The sequence below is a fragment of the Anopheles gambiae genome, chromosome 3 (assembly GCF_943734735.2).
Source record: "Anopheles gambiae chromosome 3, idAnoGambNW_F1_1, whole genome shotgun sequence".
In the NCBI taxonomy this organism is placed as follows: domain Eukaryota; kingdom Metazoa; phylum Arthropoda; class Insecta; order Diptera; family Culicidae; genus Anopheles; species Anopheles gambiae.
The window spans coordinates 60,080,031-60,097,700 of NC_064602.1; the positions used below are offsets into that span (position 1 = coordinate 60,080,031).

At 44.8% G+C, this 17,670-nt stretch overlaps 1 pseudogene; it reads right to left on the reverse strand.

Annotated features, from left to right (window-relative positions):
- Positions 1-5,163: 5,163 nt before the first annotated feature.
- LOC133392891 (uncharacterized) lies at positions 5,164-7,670 on the reverse strand (annotated as a pseudogene).
- Positions 7,671-17,670: the final 10,000 nt, after the last annotated feature.

The window sequence follows — 17,670 nt, forward strand, 5'->3', positions numbered from 1 at the left end:
ATCGTCGCGAGTGCCCTACACGCCCGCGTGTGCATAATCGTCGCGAGTGCCCTACACGCCCGCGTGTGTCCTTCACGCCCGTGTGTGCGTAATCGTCGCGTGTGTCCTTCACGCCCGTGTGTGCGTAATCGTCGCGTGTGTCCTTCACGTCCGCGTGTGCGTAAGTGTCGCGAGTGTCCCGTCCCGAGTGCATTGTTCTCCATACGCACCGACGTGTTTCCCTTGCATCGTGAACCCGCATCGCTACACAGGATCGAGCCGCGGGTTACATCGCCGTCCCCAAAGAGAAGGAAGAGCAACGATCCCATCGTTCCAGCCCGGACAAAAGAAAGCGCTCCTTGTAAAGCCGTTGACTGCCGCCATTTTGCACGTTCGACGCCATTGACAGCCGCCATTTTTGTCTCGCTGAAGTAAGCCCAACTCTCGACTACCACGTCACTTCTTTTGTTCTCGCTTCTCGTGAAACCACGTGCTCGCAAGCGAATAAAAGATGATGCAACATAGTCCAGAACGTCAACCCGCTCCCCAAGCGGCAACGCACGATGCACCCCCGGTGAACACGGAGAAAACTGGCACGTCCCAAGCAACAAATGCCATGCCAGCAGCAGAAACGGCAAGTGATCCTCGAGTGGAAGCAGCACAGGCCGTTCGACTGAGTGTACCCGAAATGGACCTGCACAATTTGCCTGCGTACTTTTGTGCACTGGAGCATTGGTTCGCCGCGACCGGAATCACCGCCAAAATGGACCATAAGCGCTACCACGTATTGATGGCCCAAATTCCTCTTCGAGTGTATAACGAGATCCAGCCGATAATCGAGAATGTACCTGCAACGGAACGGTACAATTACATCAAGCGGAACATCCTCCAGCATTTCGGGGAATCCCAGCGTAGCCGTCTCCATCGTCTCCTATACGGCATGGACTTAGGGGACCGCAAGCCATCCCAGCTGCTAGCTGAAATGCACCGAGCCTCCAGCGACACGTTGGCCAGTACGCTCCTCACCGACCTTTGGATCAACAAGCTTCCGCCACATGTGCAATCGGCCGTCGTTGCTGCACCCGGAAGTGTAACTGAGAAAGCTGCCGTCGCCGATACTATGGTGGAGTGCCTGTCCGCATCCAACAACACCAGTGTGCACCATGCCGTAGCCGGGGTGCGCACCACACCGAACGATTTCGAGCAACGCATTTCGCGCCAGGTGGACGAACTCACACAGCAACTTAACGACTTCATCACAGAGTGTCGTAACCGTGACCAACGCCAAAGTCGACCGCGCCCACGTCCACCAGTGTCATCTCGTGTCGGTACAGAACCATCTGAAGGAGAGTGCTACTACCATCGACGTTACGGGACAGCCGCCCGGACCTGCCGCCAGCCCTGTTCGTTTCCAGCCCCTGTCAGCCAGCGCGTCGGCCAGCCGTCGTCTTCAGCCTGAGGATACGCTGGAGATATCGGATCGCAGGTGGCTACCATCTCACCTGTGAGCAGTCGGTTGATGGTGATCGACCGACGAACCAACCAGCGTTACCTGATCGATACTGGTGCCGATGTCTCCGTGTTACCGAAGCCAGCCAACTACACCCCCCCGACGCCGTCCACCATGCGACTGTTTGCAGCCAACGGTACTCCGATCATGGTATTTGGTGAGTCCCTCCGTACACTTGATTTTAGTTTACGCCGCCCCTTTGTGTGGAATTTTATTATCGCGGACGTAAGCTCTGCTATCATTGGAGCGGACTTTCTTCGCCATTACCATCTTCTAGTAGACCTTCGACAGCGCTGTTTGGTGGATGCCCAAACCAATCTACGTGTGCCAGGACTTCCGGATACCACTCGACAAACCGCCGTCAAGGTGTGCGACGCAAATTCACCGATGGCCGACCTGCTGAACGAGTTTCCTACACTCATCACAAACTCACCGGGTGTGCGGATGCAATCCGAGGTGGTACATCGTATCGAAACAACGGGTCCTCCAACTTTCGCCCGTTCGCGTCGTCTTCCACCCGACAAGTACCAAGCAGCCAAAGCAGAATTCGACTCCCTCGTGCAGCTAGGAATTTGCAGACCGTCCAGTAGCAGTTGGGCCAGCCCGCTGCATATGGTTAAAAAGGCTGATGGTTCCTGGCGTCCGTGCGGTGATTATCGGTCCCTCAACGCGCGTACCACCCCTGACCGGTATCCATTGCCTTATCTACAAGACTTCACGATGCAACTGGGAGGAAAAACCGTTTTCTCAAAGGTGGATCTACAGAAAGCCTACCACCAGATCTCCATCCATCCAGAGGACATTCCGAAGACAGCGATCATCACTCCTTTCGGCCTATTTGAGTACGTGACGATGCCCTTCGGATTACGCAATGCGGCGCAGACGTTCCAACGGCTAATCCACGATGTGCTACGCGGCTTGAACTTTGTGTTTCCCTATATCGACGACATTATAGTGGCCTCGAAGACACCAGAAGAACATCGCGAACACCTGCGACTGCTATTAACTCGCCTCACGCAGTACGGTTTGACCATCAACCTTGCGAAGTGCGAGTTTGCCCAGCCTGAGATCTCCTTCCTGGAACACCGTGTTACGTCTGCAGGCATCCTACCACTGGAAGAGAAAGTCGTCACCATACGTCAGTTCCCGAAGCCAAACACTGTCATGGAGCTTAAGCGATTTTTGGCGATGATCAACTTCTACAGGCGCTTCATCCCTCACGCACTGCGAGCACAAGGACCGCTCCTGGAGATGATTCCCGGCAACAAACGGCGAGATAAGTCATCGCTGACGTGGACCCCAGCTACCGACACGGCCTTTGAGGACTGCAAACGGCAACTTGCACAGGCTACCATGCTGGTACACCCTGTACCATCCGCCGAACTATCACTGTGGTGTGATGCTTCAGATTTCGCTGCGGGCGCCGCCTTACATCAGGTCATCGACGGGCAGATGCAGCCGCTCGGTTTCTTCTCCCGAAAGTTCGACAATGCACAGCGCCGATATTCCACGTACGATCGCGAACTAGCAGCTGTTTACTTGGCCGTCCGGTATTTTCGTCATCATTTGGAACGACGTTCTTTCCATATTTACACGGATCATAAACCTCTGGTTTATGCTTTCCGCCAGTCGCTGGATAAGGCCTCTCCTAGACAAGCACGGCACCTCGACTTTATTGGCCAGTTCACCACCGACATCCGACATGTTGAAGGCCAGGAAAACGTCACTGCCGACTTGCTGTCCCGAATCGAACCCATCCGGTCATCAACATCCATCGACTACGAGAAATTGGCCGAAGACCAGACCCGAGATCCCGAGCTCGCTGACATCCTCAGCGGGAAAACAAGGACGGACCTGGTCCTTCAACGAGTTCCAATACCTGGCAGCAGCATGGCTTTGTACTGCGATTGCCCCACCGGCATCATTCGTCCGTATGTCACGAAACCGTTTCGTCAACAACTACTACGCGCGGTTCATCAGATGAGTCATCCCGGAGCGAAAACTACCACGAAGCTGATGACGGAGAGATTCGTCTGGCTGAACATCCGCCGAGATACGCGAGATTTCGTCCGCCACTGCTTAGCGTGTCAGGCTACGAAGGTGCAACGCCATACCCGCAGCCCTCTAGGACGCTACCCGGTACCGGATGCTAGGTTCGCACACATCAACCTGGACCTGGTTGGACCGTTCCCGATCAGCAATGGACACCGTTACTGCCTCACCATCATCGATCGCTTCACACGCTGGCCAGAAGCTATTCCCATCCCTGACATAACATTAACGACTGTAGCCGCAGCCCTACTCAGTGGATGGATAGCTCGCTTTGGCGTTCCATCGTTCATCACCACGGATCAAGGCAGGCAGTTCGAGTCGACGCTTTTCGCGGAGCTGAACCAGTTACTGGGCATCAAACATCTACGCACAACGGCTTATCATCCGCAGGCCAACGGCTTGATAGAACGATGGCACCGTACGCTGAAGGCAGCTATTTGTACCAAAAACACCGCTCATTGGACCGACCACCTTCCCATCATACTCCTTGGATTGCGCACAGCGTACAAAGACGACATCAAAGCTTCGCCAGCAGAGCTGGTTTATGGAAGCACGCTAAAGATCCCAGCGGAGTTTTTCAATAGCAGCCCGATGACCAGCCTGCCAGACACCACCGAGTTCACCAAGTCGCTTAAGTATGCCATGAACACCATTCGCCCAACACAAACGGCCTGGCATGACAAAGCAACACCCTTCGTCCATTCGGATCTTCGGACATGCAGCCACGTCTTCGTCCGGAATGACACCGTCCGCCCAGCCCTTACCCCGCCGTACCAAGGGCCTTACAAGGTGCTTAGGCGTAGTGACAAGTCATTCGAAGTCCTGATCAACGAGAGGGCAACTAACATCTCTATTGACCGCCTGAAACCGTGCTACTCACTCCAGCAACCCGAGCCAGTGACACAGCTTACGCCACCATCTGCAGCAGAGTATACGCCACCACCACCAGCGCTACCACCACCAGCTTCACCACCATCAGCGCCACCACCACCAGCTTCGCCACCACCGACAGAGCCGTCACCTCCGAACGACTTCTCGACCGGAGTTACGCGTTCACAGCGACGTGTCATCCCCGTTCGTTACCGGTAACTCCAGTCTAGCAGGGGAGCACTGTGGCGACCACGTTATAGCCTCACCACAGTCCGGAGCTGACGTCAACCGTCAATTCAAAATATCGGGCACTCTAATTCGAACACCCTAATTCAAGCACCCTAATTCGAGCAAACTTATTCGAGCACCCTAATTCGAGCAATAGTTACCAACTTAGCCAGACTAAACTATTTCCCGTTAAAAAAGATTATAAAAGCCGTCGTTCCCACCACGCATTCTCTTCTCTTTTCGTTCTCATCCGCTAGTGGACGTGCTCCCGTAACTGCGTAACCCGTGATAAAAAACATTGTAAAAAATTGTATTTTGTGACATCTTGGGAATCCAAATAAAAAAGTGGTCTACCCACGAGGTAGCCAAAAGTTGTTCCAATTGTGGACTATGGAAAATTACGCCCTTTTTCGATGAAATGTGAGAAAAATTTGAAGTGAAGTGATTAAATAACTAATATTTTGTAAAATGATGTTGTTTTTTCGAAGAAATACTGGTCTCTAATACTAAATATTCCTTATTACTCAACGGTATTCCCCTTAGCAAAATGGTAAGAGATGTCAAACATCTTGGCAACACATTTTAAAAGGGTGATATTTAAGAAACGGAAGTGCCCAGCATGGAACTAATGAAGCACAAATGTTTTAAAATGATCATATTTGAAATAAAAAATACTACCGTGGTTTCAAAACGCAAATTGACTGTTTTAGAGCCAAAATATTGTTCGTTATAGCCATAATTGGTGACATAGCCACAATTGGTACACTTACCCTAAATGTAAAGGCAAAAGCTGTAGAGAGAAATAGAGAAATGTAGAATTAACTGCGGTCGTTCAACATGAGTATGGTCATTATAGTAAGCTATACAAAAAAAGCATAGTCCCCCGATCTTTTTAGTATTCGATCGTCAGCAATTGACGTCGTATTCCAGCTAGCACCACGAGGAAGTAGGATTCGGAGTTTCAAGACAGCGGTTGCATAATAATACATCTGCTTCCTGGCATTAGCTAGCCAGCTGGAACGAGCGCGATGAATTTAAAATGTAAAAATAAGAAGAACAACATATAAATACATACTCAACCTCCTGAACTGTTTAAAAGGCACGCAAGATGGTTTGGAAATTGTTTGACTGGGATCGCTAAGTTGGTACTCGCGTATATTTCCTATCAATGGTCCCGGGTTTGTGCCTTTAGAGCTTAAAAAGGGCTTGACCCAGCGCCATAAATTCCTGATGGTCTGAGTGTGTATTGATGGAACGCTTGGGTCGACAACTCGCCAACTCGACATCTCGCGCTCATAGCCTTTTCCGTCCAATCCGATGTATGCGCGCCAACCATCCGTCACAATTGTCGTGCCGGGGGCCACATTGTTTATGATGATTTCCTGCAAGTTTCCAGCGTTGCGTTTCCGAACCAGCTCCAGAAAAATCTCCTTTGTCTCCCGACAAATACCACCGACCAGCCAAACCTGGTTGTTATCGGCGATCCGTCCTCTGTGGTACTTCCGTTTGGTAACGACGGACTCGTCGATCTCCACTGTGAGCTATTTGCCTCCAATCGATTGTCGGTGGGTTTCCACTTATTCAGCGCTAATTTCTCGGAGTATTTTGAACCATTTTAGAATGGCTGTCTTACCTGCAATGAGATAAAAATAAAACAGAACAAAACAATATTCAAATCAAATAATATAAAAAATCTTATAATAAATTGCCGGCTGCACATTCAGCTTCCGCAACCATTCGCGTCGTATCACGAGACCACTAGAAGGTTATCTCTATCAATTGTGATAGAGACAGCCTCGAATTTTTGAAAATACTATGCGTGCGAACAGTACATTCTCAGCCGGTGCAGCTCGATGTAGGCTTGAAAATCCATTTGCAAGCATTGAAGCGCTTGGTTACCTTTAGTTTCATTTGCCTATTCTATTTGCTGTGTTGTTGTGTTGGCGGCAAACCAACCGAAAAACTCTTCCTCATCCGCGGTTATTTTCTTCAGGTCACTTGAATTGTTAACTGCTGCAAATACATCCATGGTAAATGGTTTGTCCTGAAAATAAAACTTTCAAAAAGAGAGAATCTTTAATCAGTACACCACTTGTTGATCAAAACATTCAACTACATACGGAACGATATTTTCTCGCGCGATCAACACTTCCACACATAACCGATTTTACTCATTCGTTAGTACAATACATTTAAAAACACTCAACTGATCTCGAAGATTGATAGTGTGATATGTGAAGTAGTGATTGTTGTGTCTTTGATTTACCACTCAGGTACTTTATTAAACACTTAAATAAATAGTACACATAATAAATATATCTGACAAGCACAATTACACATTACAATATTCGGCCGCGCCAGCCGTACCGTGCCCTGCCGGGAGCTCTGCTCGACTTGCTGCTCGCAACAGCTGCTGCTTGTTCGAGCGCACGACACACACTAAGCAGCCCGCGCTTAGTGTGCGTACGACAGTGTGCGTGACACACTGTCGTCCCCTGGACATTGACCAGTGGTAACACAACTACCACGGCAAGTCCAGGGGTCGGCACGGCTGCCCACAACATTGTGATGTCCTGCTCTATCCGCACCGATCTGATTGGAGACATCTGTAAGCAACCCGGAGTCATTCGGAACGACCATTCACTTGGCGTTCACCATTCACTTGGCGCCCTGTAATACGGTTGGATCTTTTAGTTTGGAGTTTGGTTGGAGTTAACAGTCAATTTTAACTCGTCCAGTTTTATTTCGTATTTCGATTTTCGATCTACCACAAACTGCACTTTGTTTGCGTTTTATACAAAAAACAAAGCGTCGCGTAGGAAACAAGGTCCCAAATGACAGTGGCCAAAAAATGTCAAATTTTGACAGGATCGGATTTTGGATCGGATTGAATAGAAAATCCGATCTTCTGTCAGTCAGGCGAGCCAGTTAGTGAGAAGTGAAGAGCGAGTAGTGGGAGAATGTACACTCTCACATGATAATGAAAGAAAGTGAGAAAACACGAGGTGGATTGAAAGTAATGTAAAATTACAGGATTGCTAACCGAAAGAAAATATTTTTATTTTGCTTTTTCGGGAATTTTACATTTGGATGTTAGGAGCCAAGTGCTGTGTGTCATCTAAGGAGTTGTTTATCAGGAAGGTAAGGTCTAAGGCGGTGAGGCAGGAGCTATTGGAAGAGAAGAAGCATACATGTATAGATTAACATCAGAGGGACTTACCTTTTTTCTATAGATATCTCCGTGAACCGAACCTCGTGTGATTAAATGCTAGTCCAGCATCTTGCGTGTTACACCATTCCAGATCGTGCCAGATGAGCTGCATAGAGCTATAAAAAGGAGTTGCAGCATAATTGTCCAGTGCTTTTGCAGTAGCGTGAAATTGTTAAATATGAGTTGATTCTGAAATTTGATGTTCGAAAGCAGCAGTTAGTGTTTTGCGTATGTGAAATATGTATGATAATATCTGACTATATATAAAATCGAAAATCGCCACAATGACGTGAGAGTAACCATTCAGTGAGAGAGAGAAAGCGGTGAGAGCAGAGCTCTCTTAGCAACGCGCGTTGCTGCGAAAGGACTTGCTCCATGCCACACTGCCAGCCCGCGGGTAATGAGGGCAATGGTTACTTTGATTTTTTGTTTACACAAACCGATTTGAAAACACATGGTATTGGATATAATGATTTTTTTCAATAATTAAAGTTGCAAATTAGCCACCTGGTGATAAAGTGTCCCATCTCATACCCCTTCCCATTATAAATCAAGATATTCAAGGCAATATTAAAAAAAAACATGTTTGAAAACTATGCAAAATAGCTTAATTGTGAAATGGTTGATAGTCCATTTCATTGAATCATTAATAAAGCCAACCATACTCATTATTATTGCTTAAGCACCTCGAATACTACATACACCGTCGTCATCGGCAGATAAGTGTGGTACATAATATCCTGTAAAACGGGTTGCTATACCCAGGACGTCGAACATGTACACTCCCTCAAATCTTCTTCTTTTTGTCGTAACGTCCTACGCGGACATGCCGGCCTATACAGGTTTTCGAGACTTAATTCATTACCACGTAGCCGGATATTCAATCCTTGCTACGGGCGGACGGTCCATTCTGGGTTTGAACCCATGACGGGCATGTTATTGAGTCGTTCGAGTTGATGACCACGTACCAAGGGACCACCCCAAATCTACTACTCCCTCAAATCTACTACTCCGCAATATTGGCTGAGTCGGGACAAGGACAACGCATGACAATAAGAGGCAGCTGTAGCCGAGAGACCCTAAGCGGCCATATGCTAAAAAGCCTTGCTGAAATTCCGAGCAAGAAAGCGGAGGATGTTGATGGCTTGAAAGTTAAAATTCGATATGTAACGATTTGCTCGCGGGCGGGAAAACTACCTATTTCAGGAAGTCCGTCCGGAACAAAGCACTAAAGGGAGAGATGGTTCATTGTGCAACATAACTGCAACATACTGCGCGTTAGGTGAGACAACCGTGCGCACTGCATTCAGCCGGATTAGCATCAACTGCAGAATGATTGACAATGAAACTATGCTCAATGTAACGTGCTCAAGAGAGCTGAAAAGATTCTGACTGTTTCTATCAAGAGTGATGGCGAGTTCGATCAAGAGTGATATCTACCATGTGATGCTATCACCGTACTATGGTGTTGATCAAGAACAACCACGTTATAATTAAGGACACGTCAAATTAGAAGCAAAATCTGAAAAATGTGGGGCGGCAAGAGTAAATGAAGTAGTTAATTGGTCTAGAAAGGCTATAACAGTGTTGAACCATTCTTTTCTATAACAGTATAGATTGGAATATTAGAACTACACCTTTGGAATGGTTATATCAGGGTTATATGGTATATATGTTCACGGTTGAAATTTGATATTTGGCGCAACAATAACATTTGTTTCATACACAAATACCAATTGCATTCTTTACTTCAAAACCAGTTTCAGGATAATAAAATAAAATTTTGACGGTGTTTTTGAAAATGAACTTTATGAAATTTAAGACCGGGAAAATTTACATTGAAAATGTTCTAAGCATCTATTACTTATTATCTAACGTATGAAACATAAGTCGAAAAAAAGAGTAGAAATGGAATTCGAACCATGTGCGATATCATATTTTTATAGTTCAATCTTACATTTATGGGCACAAAAAACACAAAATGGATTGAAGCAGAAGTGAGCATTTCAAAAATTGTATGTTTTTAAGTACACTATTTGGATTGGATCCAAACATGTTGTATATGTATTAGCGGCACCCTATTTTTTAATCCACTGCACGTTATTCAATGCACACGTTGTTGAGGTTTCCAAAAAATCACGCCGATAACTAAAAAATAATAATCAAAAAATTATACATTTGTGTCAACAGAGGCATGGAATGTATCAGTTCGAAAATTACAAAATTGCGTGACTTGGCTCAAAAGTAGCCTCATCGATATTTAACGGTTCTGCAAAGTACAGTAAGAACTGTCCAGGAAGTTACAAGGTTAACGCATTTGTGGTGTAACGCATAAGAACAAATAGGTGTTTGAGTTATGGTTGTTGCCACTGAACGTGTAGAGTTTGAAAATAATTCCAAATTTGAGGACATCCGGTAGATTTTACCGGGCCTTAACTAGTCGTGTATAAAATATTGCAATTCACAGCGATTTATGACGGCGCGCGAGGGCTCGCACGCCATACAAGTTCGCAGCCTCAGAGCCCTCGCATCAAAGAGCTTGCGAGCCTAGGCAGTTTTTTCGTCCCTAGTTTTAGCAGTTATAATTATAGCATCGCGAGATCAGGTTTAGCAACGCGATTTGTAGCAGACTAAACACCTGAATTTTGACATTTTATTTTGCAAAAGCTAGTAAAATTGATAAATTGATCTTTTCGACGAATAACATCGCAAAAAAAAATTATGGATAAAAAATAAATATTATTTATAATACCTTAAAATTTCGAGCAGATGATACCGCATGCAACCCTCGTAATGTTTAACGGGTTTTAATATCTCGTATAACAACTGTTTTTGTTATTCTTAATAATTTTAGGAAAAATGAATTCGAGTGATCCTGGAGCTATTAAGCGTCCACAAGAATGGGGAACATATTTTATCAATAGACGATTTGGAAGATGAATTGATTGTCTGCGACGAAGATAAGGACCCATCATATTGTTCAAGCGATGTTATGGGACTATTAAATCAAATTAAAAAAAATCAAGCAGCTATACTTGATGAATTGCGCAGTCAGAAAGAAGATTTTTTGGAAATGATGGTATTATAGAAAGTTTCTATCAATCGTTTCAAAGCAATCGAAAAAAAAACCCATGTTCAAGTTTTTGTTGAACAATTAGCAACGTGGTGTGGTATGTGTAGGGAAAGGTGTAGAAGCTCAATCAAAAGTCCCAGAAGGGTTTCAAAAACTAAAAACAAAAGATGATATGGATAATTTTAACCAAAGTTTAGGAACAGAAGATAATTTCAAGAATAATATACACAAATGGCTGGATGAAAGCATAAAGAAAGCGGAAGTAAAAGACAGGGTGCACAAAACTCACGATTTGATTTTTGATCCAGAACTGTTGACAGGTTGCAACTGGAAAGGTGGTCCGTCTTATAACCCAAAAATTCCCTTAGTCACATAATCAAACATATTAGAACTGTTTGGAGCCATAGGTAGCAATTTCTTCCTACAGGCCACTGGAAAAGACGTGGAAGATTTTTTTTTAACTAAAGCTTCGCAATGGCAAAGATTGCCTGAATTTAAAAAAATCTAGCTTTAATCCTTCTAAAATGAATTGAATATAAGGAAGCTAAGGAAATGGTGGGAAGATGACGAATCTTCATTCTGACTACAATACGATAAGTGTTTTACGATAAGTAATCTAATCACTTGCCTCGTATATCCTGTTTATGGCTATCATTATAAAATCATTGGCTTTTTTAAACATATTGAAAAAGAATAGAAACAGAGCAGTACAAAATTGATGTTGAATAATAATAATGTTGTGGGAGCGATTAAAAGACGATGTAAACCGTTCTAAGAGTGAACTAAGACTAACTACATTTATTCGATATTCAGTGTAACCACCGTTGCTGTAACCAATGGCTACTTGATTACAACTAAGACATTGCTATAAGCAATCCACCACAGAGTCCCCCTCAGTTACGCCAAGAACCGAACACGGTGACCGGATGGCGTAACTTTTGTTCTTTCGTTATCTTCATTCGAATCCTTTTCACAAATTTGTTTGCTGGTTTAATACGATCAATCGAAATCCTTCGTTTCTCACCGTTCATATTTAAGTCCATATACTTTTCATGCCTTTCGATTATTTGAAAAGGTCCCTCGTATGGGTGTGTAAGAGGCCGCTTGACTGAATCGATTCGAACAAAAACGCTTTTGCAACTTTGCAAGTCCTTCGGAACAAATACCGATCGTTTGTCATGATGCGAGTTTCTGATTGGTCCAATTTGTTGCATGGTCCGGCAAAGCAGTTTGGCAAACTCTGAGCGACATATTTCCGTCTTCGAGGGTTCCAAAAAATCGCCAGGAATTCGCAGTGGCTGTCCGTATGTCATCTCGGCAACAGAACAATCGATATCTTCCCTGATAGCAGTTCGCAAACCGAGCAGGACCAACGGCAGTTTATCGCACCAACGTTTCGAATCGACACAAGTGAGCGAGGTTTTTAACGTTCGATGAAAACGCTCGATAAGACCGTTAGCTTCGGGATGATACGCTGTAGTACGAATACGGAGAGCCCCAAGAAGCCGCGTCAATTCCGTGAACAATTCGGATTCAAATTGTCGTCCTTGATCGGTCGTGATTGTTTCTGGAACACCAAACCGAGAAATCCAACATTCGCAAAATGCTTTAGCGACTGTTTCAGCTAGTATATCTGGCAAAGGAACTGCTTCCGGCCAACGACTAAACCGGTCGATCTTCGTTAATAAATACCGCTTTCCGTTCGACGTCGGAAGTGGTCCAACCAAATCGATATGAACATGGCGGAAACGACTTTTTGGAAGCTCGAATTCGTTGAGCGCCGCAGATGTATGCCGATGGATTTTCGATCGTTGACAATCAATACAAGATCTGACGAAGCGGGCGACGTCTCGATTCATTGAGGGCCAAACAAACCTTCGCGCAACCATTTTTCTCGTTGCTCGAACACCGGGATGAGAAAGGCAATGGATGTTGCGAAGAACTTCTAACCGTAACTTCTCTGGTACATACGGTCTGACATGTACATTATCCGACACATCACAATACAACAATTGATTAGTTGAAACAGATGATCTTAACTGCAAGTTCATTGATGTAGTTCGATCAGCAAGTAGCTTCTGTAGTTCTGGATCGTCATGCTGCGCTTTCGATAATAATTCAAAATCCACTGTTGAAGGAGCTGAGATGGTGTTGACTCTGGATAATGCGTCTGCAGCAGAATTGTCTTTGCCACTAATGTGCCGAATATCTTTTGTAAAACTCGAAATGTACTGCAAATATCGTTCTTCATGAGGAAGATGATTTGAATTAGAATTCAGAGCATACGTGAGCGGACGATGATCAGTATAAATAGTGAATTCTCTCCCTTCCACTAGATGTCGAAAATACTGCACCGCTAATTTCATGGCTGTTAACTCGCGACCGAAGACAGAATACTTTTTCTGTGAAGGGGAAAATTTCTGCGAGAAGAACCCCAGCGGTTGCCATGCGCCAGCGACATTTTGTTGTAGAGTAGCTCCTGCCGCTGTATCCGAAGCATCAATCATCAGTCCCATTCGTTTTGACGAGTCAGGATAGGACAATAAAGCTGCGTTTGCTAAACTTTCCTTGCATTTCACGAAAGCTTCGTCTGCTGCGATCGTCCACTGAAGTTTTCTTTTATCGTTTTTTCGATTCCCAATAATGAGTGCTTGCAATGGTTGTTGCAATGAGACAGCATTCCGGATGAAGCGTTTGTAACCATTCAGCAATGCCAAAAATCGTCGAAGATCCTTCACCGTAATCGGACGACTGTAATCAACAACGGCTTGAACGCGATTAGCTTGAGGTTTGATACCAGATGCATTGATGTGATACCCCAAAAAGTTGACTTCTGTTTGGACAAACTTGCATTTGTCCAAGTTCAGTACCAAGCCGTTTGATTTGAGACGCTCAAAGACAGTTCGCACGTGCGATAGGTGTTCCTCCTCATTAGACGATGCAATGCATATATCATCAACAAACACCTCCACAAAATCCAAATCACCGAAGACATGATGCATAAAGCGCTGAAATGTCTGGCTCGCGTTGCATAATCCAAATTGCATCTTGGTAAATTCAAAGAGCCCGAACGGAGTGATTACAGCAGTCTTTGGAACGTCGCTTTCCTCGACCGGAACAAAATGATATGCTCGTACCAAATCTAGAGTGGTAAAACAATTCTTACCTAAGAAATTGTTTAGCAAATCGTGAATATGTGGCACAGGATAACGATCTGGCACAGTTATCCGGTTTAAACTCCTGTAATCTCCGACAAAGCGCCATTGACCATTCTTTTTCGGTACGCAATGAAGTGGACTTGCCCAACTGCTTTTGGAAGGGCGACAAATCCCGAGCTCCATCATGGTCTCAAATTCTTTTTTAGCGGCTTGAAGTTTGTCTGGCGGCATTCTACGAGGTTTGGAAGCAACTGGAGGTCCAGTGGTTTGAATATGATGGGTTACATTATGTCTTACCTCAGTGCGCATTGTCGGCGGGCGGTGATTTCTCGAAATTCGACCAGCAAGTCTCGAAAAGGATGATCTTTTGCTATAGTTGTTACACCGTAAACCGAAGATTTCGATAATCCGCAAACAGTGTGTAATTTCGTACCACCATCAATAAGTTTTCTGTTTCCAAGATCTACAAGAAGACCAAAATGCGCGAGGAAATCGGCACCAATAATTGCAGAAGTAACGTCGGCTTGCAAAAAATTCCACGAAAACTTTCGGCGTAGTCCGAGATCCACTGAAACAAACTTGCTCCCATACGTTCGTATTTTCGTTCCGTTTGCTGCATGGAGTAAAAACGGCGATGGTTCTCGAGTCTTCTCTATCTTGGATGCAGGTATTATCGATACATCCGATCCCGTGTCGATTAAGAACCGAATACCAGAAGATTTGTCGAAGATTTGCAGACGGCGACTGATTCTTAATCCGCCCACCGCGCGACCATCGGCGACGATTTCGGATGGGCGGAAATCTAGTTTTTTGACTGATGATACTGGCAAGGGCTTCGACATCGCGTAGCTCGATTTCCATACTTCCGGTGATACCAACAGATGTTTTCATTGGTACGATTTTGAGAAGTGGAACGCAATCGACCGCGCTCAGGTTGCCGTGCTTTCATTTGGCGTAGCTCTACTTTCATGGCAGCAACTTCTTCTGCTAAATTTTCCGTCGTTTCTTTTTGCACAGAAGCATGGATAACTGATGTTTGAGGAGCCATTTCTATCATTTTATCTGCCATCTCCGCTAGCTTCGAAAGACTTCCATCGTGGATGCTAAGTATTGCACGTATATTAGCTGGAAGTTTTTGCAGGAATAGTCTTTTTAACAACGAATCATTCACATTCAATCCGGCAGCAAGTTCCTGCATCTTCGTTAAAAGATGCGTAGAACGAAGGTCTCCAAAATCGTACGATCCAAGTAGCTGATCCATTTTGGCTTGTTCCGTGAGCTCGAATCGAGATATGAGGCGCTGCTTAACGGCTTCATATTTTCCCGTCGCAGGAGGCTGTTTTACATAATCGGCGATATGACAAAGCACGGATTGTTCGAGTTTAGCGACAATATGATAAAATTTTGTTTCATCCTTATGAACGCCAGCCAACAAAAACTGAATTTCAGCTTGCGAAAACCACAACGATGGATCGTTCTTCCAGAATTCCGGAAGTTTAACCGAAACGGCTGCAGTAGCAGGGGAAGTTTCTTCGTTAGAAACGTTTTCGGTAGACATGTTCGTTCACAAATTTTCAAATTAGGAGAACTAATAACAATCCGGAGATCACGTCGGGGTCACCAATGTGGGAGCGATTAAAAGACGATGTAAACCGTTCTAAGAGTGAACTAAGACTAACTACATTTATTCGATATTCAGTGTAACCACCGTTGCTGTAACCAATGGCTACTTGATTACAACTAAGACATTGCTATAAGCAATCCACCACAATGTATTATGTAAAAGTTAGAACTTTACTGATTTCAATAAGTAATTGAGCTGCCTCAACTTATAATGTTTTTTCGTATTAAAAATGTAACTAACATTAATAAAAATGTTAGCTATGAACTCTGTACAGTGTCGGACAAATCAATAGGACCACTTAATAATGTTTTATTCACTTATCACATTTCATTACCGAAAGTCAATAAATATTTACCAAATTTTCATGAAAGCACTTTTCGGATGTTGGCTTAAAGTCTGCTTTGAAAGTTTGTTGATAAGTTAACAAACAAAAAAGTTATTATAAGAAATGTGAAAAAACCCCAAAAATCATGCGACAAAATAATAGGACCAGTATAGAAAATTTTATTATTTTAACCATTTATCATTATTAAATAACAGCTCCGGCTTTTAATTCGTAATGTGGCCAGCCCGTACATTTGAAAAACTAAAGAAAATAACAAAACAGCCTTATCCTGGGCTAACTTGGCAGCATTTAATATTTGGTAGCATGTCCATTGTTCCGGATGACAGCTCGCATCCTTTTAGGCATGGATTCCACCAAACTTTTGCAAGTCGATGGCGGAATGCTGTACCAAGCATTCTCTATTTGCTTCCACAGTTTCTCTTTAGTTCGAGAACCTGCCGGTGGAAGCTTAGCTTTAACAATCTTCCACAGGTTCTCGATCGGATTCAGGTCAGGCGATTGTGCAGGCCAATTCATGACGTCAATTTTTTGATCAACAAACCATTTTTTAACCGCTTTTGCGGTATGTTTTGGATCGTTGTCATGCATGAATTGCCATTTCAATGGCATCTCCCACTCTGCATGAGGCAGCATGACAGTTTGGATGATGTTTAAGTATCGGTGTTGGTCCATGATATCTTTTATCCAAAAGATAGGACCGACACCGTACCAAGAGAAACATGCCCAAACCATTATGTTGCCTCCGCCGTGCTTCACGGTTTTTAAAGTGTACTGTGGCCGGTAGGCGGTATTCTTTGGACGACGCACAAAGCGTTTCCCATCCGAACCTACCAAGTTCACTTTGGACTCGTCCGACCACAGTACATTTCGCCACTTGTTCAGGTTTTCACCTGCCCAGTCGTAGTGCTCTCGAGCAAACTGCAACCGGGCTTGAACGTGGCACCGTCGAAGCAACGGAACTTTGCGGGGATTCCGGCCGACCAGGTTGTTTTCAAATAGGCGACGCTGCACTGTCCGATCACTTACGGAAAGTTGCAGCTCGTCCCTAATTGCCCTGGCCGACTTGAAAGGATCAGCCTTGCACAATCGCGTCATCCGAGCATCATCTCTAGCGGATGTCTTGCGTGGCCGACCCGTTGGTATTTTCGTGCCCGTGCTATGCAGCGCGTTATACACGAATGTTTTGGATCGGCCAAGTATTTCCGCGATTTTACGCTGGGAGTACCCAGCAGCGGACAAACGTTTGATATCTAAACGCTGTTGTTGTGTGGAGTGTGCACTACGGCCCATCGTTGGAATTCCTTCAATCAAGCGCTTGAAGTAGTGCACCCAAAAATACACGAGCTAATGGATCGTGTGAAGTGTTCTAGGCAACGGCTTAGAACACAGTGTAAGCGATCCAGCGCTGTGACGCGCTTTTATACCCGTAGACGAAGGTACTCACCACTATTTCGTCCCTCAGTGCAAAGGGAGCTCAAAACCCTTAAGCGAGTGCCGTAATATTCTTGCATTAGTAAATTAGAGCATGTTAATTAAAAACACAGCGAATTGCCACTGCGCTAAGCGTTTCTACAAAAAAAAATGAATACGCATTAGTTCACTAATTTAAGTTAAGTTAT